Below are 6767 nucleotides of genomic sequence, written 5' to 3'. Positions count from 1 at the left end.
ATAGATTTTGATGTGGTTGATATAGCACGGAAAGGGCTCTGAGGGCGCCCATCGCGAAACTTTTCTCAGAAATTGAACCTCCTGTATCCCAGAGGTCGGCCAATCACGAAAGAGAAGAAGAAAGATTTAATGTCACTACTCAAATATATCCCTCCAATTTACCACCATTATTACCGAAATCTGAAAGTAGAAGGAGAAGGTTTCAACAAACCAGACATGGAAGCAACTAACGGGGATAATGAATAAAGAATTCCATATTTTTCTTTGTGTTCCAAAGATTTATAGTTCGTAAATTTGTTAATTAGTCCAATAAATCGGGCATCATACCACTGACCTGCAATGATTTTAATGTCTTATACTTTTGAACCTAACTTGCATATCCCACTTATTTGGGTTTCAAATTTTTTTTTTACGAAGTCCAAACTTGCCTCACATTGCCTATGCCACATGTTTGGGCTTGAAATATAATTTGTTTTAGGGCTAAACTTGCCTATCATTCGTTTTACAGTTAACATATTTCTGGGTTAATGATATTTTTCAACTTACTTTTTACATGGACTAGATACATACTAGATTACGGTAAAAGAGAAATAATTTTCTTTTGACATGTGATTATTTAAAAAAATGACGTCCAAATTTAGACTTGAATAACTCTTTTCAGTGTAATTGTGGTTTAGGCAAGTCTGGCACTGAGCCACTCAATTATTGTTAAATTTAACTTGTGTTAGGTGATTAGCATAAGTATTAAATGTTGTATATCTGTATATCTTGTATCGTTATATTACAGGACAACTATTTTAATTACTTATTAACATATTTATTACGAGGCTTATAATTTATTGTGTCAATTTCTCTGGGAATTTTTGAGACAAACATAAATAACAAAAAGTATGAAGACTCACCTAGTTAATACTGCTTCATCCATGATTTTAAACATGTGAGTGCATTCACATGCTCCGAATTAAGTGCCACTCTACATTTAGTAACAATGTTTCCTGCATCACTAAACACGAAAAAACTTTTTTTCTGTCAAGCACTTCTCCACGATCGCTTAATTTAAATCCTAACATTTCACCAAGTTTACCTCTCAAATTCTCATATGACATAATGGAGTTTACACTTTTCACAAACCACAGAAAACTGATTTTTTTTTTTCTTTATCAAACTAAACACACAACCTTCATATACCAACTCAGTACAGAAACTGCAACTGCAAAAGTACAGCAGTCGAAACAGAAGACTGGCCCCTGTTGTAATTGAATTACCAGATTTTAAAAAGAGAAGAAGGTAGTTAGCTCTCACTTGCACACAGTATAGACATGGCTATTTTGAAATGGATGAGGGAGACAAGCCCAGAAAAGTATGTATTTCATATGCTAGGAAGATGAGCTGACAACAAGGTGGAAGTTTTCTTGGAAAACCATAAAACTTAATAAGGGCTTCGCATTGTGTTTCAACTTTCAATAGAGGTAGACTAGGTCACTGTCCTCATATTTCCATCTCTCTCTGAAATGTTTGTGCAAAGATTTTCCCTACGCTACCTGCTTTACAATAAAAAAATAACAGTATTATTGTGCTTTTTAAGTAAGCAATTTCCGAGAGAGGAATATCGATTAAATATTTTTGATCGATTAATCTTACAACAGAAATTGATCAATTAATCGATTAGAGTAATCGATTAAATCCCACAACACTAGTTTTAAGCCCATATAGCCACTGAACAATGAACAAATGCATTTGCTGACTGAATTCAGAACATGTGGACGGTACAGCGAAGGTAAACCAGTCATTTGGTTTGCTTCGTATGTGATCCATTGCTTGTCAGTACATCAAAGGAAATTGGTATTCGCTGTGGATGGGATGTGTCACTTTTTCGTAGTTTGTTGTGGCAGCAGACCGCAGTGGTTAATATATTCCTAATTTCACAAACCATTACTAGTATATCAAAACTGGAATGGATTGAAAAAGATGTCATCAACAAAAGGCCATATTTACGCATGGACCAACATGGCACTGGATGGCAAATTTTTGGGATTAGTACCATACTCAAGCTGTGAAAATTTGAGAAATTTTATACACATGTGCATTTATGACAAACATTTTACATTAATTTTTATATATCCGAACAATAGGTATTTTTATACTATATGCGAACAGGATGTAATTAATTAACTAATTAGTAAAAGGTAGTAAGGTTGTCTGATTATAATATACCAGTCAAACTTTATTTCACTTGTGCGTCACATAATTAAAGCTTGTAAGTTACCGTACTTAATTTTACATGGCAGCTCATAACATCTCAAAGCAAAATAATACTTGTTCTATGCAAAAATTGGTAACTTATTGGTTAAATACCTGAAATTTTATTATATTATTATTATTATTATTATTATTATTATTATTATTATCCTTATTAATCAGTTGAAATGAACTAGTACACAAGTTACAGGTTTAAAATGACTGTCTGCAGTTGTTAAATTATGAAGTTTTAAGTTATTAGTATTATTAAGTTCGGATACGAAAAGAATTGAGGCTGAATATAGAAAACAGTGAAAACTTAAAATAATTAGAAAAGAAACAAAAAGTGCTTATGTAGTAAGACACACAAAATCGAGTTGTTCAAAATGAAACTGAGGTATTCTTTCAAAAACTGATGTGACTACATCGTCACTGTTATGTGATACATCTTCTAAACTAACAATAAGTACGATAATGAAAGTGAAATGAATGGCAGTATTGATCAGCACCCATGTAATTAAAATAATGACTGATGAGTATGGAAATGAAATAAGTAAAATTAGATCCAGCATTCTGAGCAATAAATGAAGTAACTAGAGACTATTTCACCAGTCAAGGAGTGAAACAATAGGCCCCTCTAGAAGATTTCAGATCCAACAAAAAGCAGGGCGGTGATCGCTGAATGTACTGTAATACAATACTGACATTTAAAGTTATATTTAATTTTATTTCTTTTGTATTATTTTCTCTTTTTTACTAATTAATTCCATTTGAATATTGATTATTCGATTCTCTGTCTTAATTTTGACTAATTTTCATAATAAGTTATTTATGTCGAGGGGGCAACATTTCTTTAGTTGCCTGAGGTGGCAAAAATTTTAAATACAGTCCCGCAGCAACCTTATTGAATTATATCGGGACCAGGAAATTTTTGGAAAAATCATGGAACTTGGCTGTTTGGAAACTTCGAATAAATACATAAAACTTGTATACGAATCCTCTGTTGCCAGATATTGAAGTGTTATTGCTAATCTTTCATGAACAGGCATTGCCTCTCACCAGTCTGTCTTTCTTGCAAAGTGTTAGCCTATTTTGCATAGTAACATTTCAAAGTCTGTTGCTGAAATTCGACAGAAGTTTTAAAACTATCCCACTGAATTTAACGTAATTAAACAAGTCAATGCTTCTATTCTATACCAATTGCGACTTTTGTATAGTGGAATCTGTCACAATCACCCTTTATTTTTCAACTTTATTTTTGTTAGACAGCCCATAATAACTGCTGCACTTACTATAATAAATCGTCTACCATTATTGCGAATAACCAGCAAACACGAATGTTCCCTGACCATTTGCTGATTATTTGTATGTTGCTCCAAACAGTGAAAGTTCGCTTCATCACTAGTTCATTGTTCGTTCCCTATGTGTGTATGCACCTTTATTGATGTCACTAATGAGGTTCAGACCTGTCTTCGGACAGTTGATAAACGTAAAGTAAAATATTGATGTTTGCATTAAGGAACGCACTCGGGACAATTCTAAAGAGGCAGAAGGCTTCCGTGAACAGTTCAATACTCGCAGTGCAGAATATGTGGAAGAAATCTTGTCACCTCACTTTGGTGGCATATTGCAGTTTGTGAAGGAAGATGAAGTGCTAGTTGACAAGGGACAAGCAGATGAACTGAAAATCATGAAAGTGAGTATCTTTGTTGCATATCATTTAATTTTGTTACTGCCACTATAGATGTTAGATACTTCCAACCAGGGGCGGCTTTCGAAGAGGGGCTGCGGAGCTGCAGCGCCCCCAGACATTTGTGGCTCTTGTCTTGTTTTATGTTGTGAAAAACATTTATTATACAGTCTCTATTTAGCAGCTCGAATTTTTAAAAACATTTCGCTCTCAATGACATGCACGCAATCGTTAGTGAAGTCACTTCCTCCCCTGGTGCTGCCAGAGCGAAACCAGAGACAAGGACTATGGATGAAGCCACTTCCTCCCCTGGAGCTGCCAGTCTCGTCTCGGATGCTTTGCGCGTTAGTTTTACCCCTCCTCCCTGCTGCCCCTTGCCGTGAATCCAGAGTTTCCAGGCGCTGCAAAATTTGCAGCAGTATGTCAGTAGCGCGCAGTTTAAAATACATTTTCTTTAATGTTGTGAGTATAACAAGCGCAACAATGTTTAATTCTGTACAGTATTTACAGTCTATTCAGTTCAGTACCTTAACAATTCAGGAGAAATGTGAAATTAAGTGCCCATCAGTTGAATCTCATAATGGAAAGAGCCGCTAAACAAAATACAAAGGCTCGCATATTTTTTGATAATTTATCCAGTATCCCTGCTTTCTTCTCTCGATCTCCATACAGTCTGTATTAGATTAATGTGTTTCAAAGACAATTCATCAGCTGGGGCAACAAGATGGATTTAAAATAAGAACAGTAAATGTTGTTCATGAGAAGAAGGAGCCATTGCTAGAATGTTTTTAGACCATAATGGAATCTAAAACATCTAACATCACAATAAATGAGGCAAGCGCCCTGGTGCGTACTCTTGATGATCCTGAATTCATTTTCTGGCTCAGTTCTTTTTTTTCATTTATTGATGTATCATGTATCATGTATATATATATGTATATATATATATATATATATATATATATATATACATATATATATTATACAACCAACTACAACATCGCCAGTTAGATATTTCTAAGGTTCAAATCTGCATATACAATTAAGTTATGGTTTATTTAACGACACTCGCAACAGCAGGGGTTATATCAGCGTCACCCGGAATTTTGTCTGCAGGATTCTTTTAAATGCCAGTAAATCTACTAATATGAGCCTGTCTCATTTAAACACAACTTACAAGATAAGGCGCATGGAACTAATCTTAAATAAATTAAGCTGTTTGGTTTATTTTTTGTATGCAGCCCCCCTTAATTCAATACATGTTATGGCTGGTTCTACCGGTCATCAGTTTTGTTATGATCAGTTCTGACACCAAAATTATTGTGGCTCTACTTGTATAATCAGAAAGGTAATGGTCGAGCTATTATCTTAGATTGGTACTGCGTTTACAAGACAGGATCTTATAAAGTACCTGACAGTGGCACTGTCATCAACTCTTTTGAAACTCATTCTCGGAAGTCTTATTTAATAACATGCAAAATTATGATAAACAATCATGCGAGTCATAGCTATAGAAACGCTTCATAAGTTGATCTGGAGCTGTCGAGATTTCCTAGCACAAATCTGTTGACCACTGATGATGGGTCCTTCAACAAAGTCCAACTTTTCTTCCTCTCGATGGATAAAATTGCTAGATTACAAAGCCTTGTGCTTGACATGGTTGTCCTGGTATAAGTTTTTATTTGTCATGATGCAGAAAAATTCCTTTCTGCGGATGCAGTCGTGATGGGACAGATCAGTAGGCCTATAATTTGTAGAACTTGGAGTAGTTCCTGGAATGCCTAATCCATGCTTATGTTCTGTAGTTTAGAATAAGGTCACACACATGTTTTGGATGAATTTACTACCAGTCCTGATTTAATATATAGATTTTTTTTTTTCATTTCTCAACAATGACGTGGTTCTCCATCATGCCCTCTGTGGGCGAGCCTAAAAATAAATAAACATTAAGATATATAGCAGGCCTATGACCGTAGATGATATTATGTATGTGTATGTATTTATTTACACTGCAAGTGGGCAAGCACCCAGTGGCAGTGGTATATACAATATTAACAATACACAATAAAATGATAAGCAATACACAATAAAATCTACAATACACAATACAATTTACAACACATATACAATTTTATACACAATACAATAAGAATACACAATACAATTTAACACAGTAATAATAAAACATAAAATAAAATACCTAATTTTACAACACAACCTACATAATTATGTATAAGTCCTACATAAGTTTCAATAGTCTTTCACTTTACTCTCATCTCATTCCCTGTAGTGGCACTATGACGCATTTCACTGACACTTTAGCACACATTTCACTGACACTATAGAACACATTTCATTGACGCTATAAATTATCACTGATCGGAACTGTTCACTGCACTGTAAAACCATAACTTCACTGACTCACCTCGCTTCACTGATACAACAGTTCAAATAAGTCAAATAATTACATCCTTATGCATACTTATAAACAGAACTACATTTAAACTAAACATTTCTAGTCTAAGGCCCTCTTACACACTATTTATAAATAATTTACAATTCAAACCAAGGAAGTAAACTCGTCAGGCTAGATAAATACATGTCACCTTAAAAAATTAAATGTTGAATGTCACCTTAATTTTAATTTTCACTTTATACACAACTTTTTAAATTCTTGAATCTCCTTAAGGAAGGACAGCCCTCAAAGACCGCTGCAGGTAGGTCATTCCAATCATTTATAGTTCTATTTAAAAATGAGAATTTACCTACATCCGTTTTCTGTTTCCTACATTTGATTTTAAAATCATGATCGTTCCTACCATAGTATGTTGGCTTTTCT

Source organism: Periplaneta americana, chromosome 6 (assembly GCF_040183065.1).
Source record: "Periplaneta americana isolate PAMFEO1 chromosome 6, P.americana_PAMFEO1_priV1, whole genome shotgun sequence".
Taxonomy (NCBI): domain Eukaryota; kingdom Metazoa; phylum Arthropoda; class Insecta; order Blattodea; family Blattidae; genus Periplaneta; species Periplaneta americana.
This window is presented reverse-complemented; position numbering follows the sequence as displayed.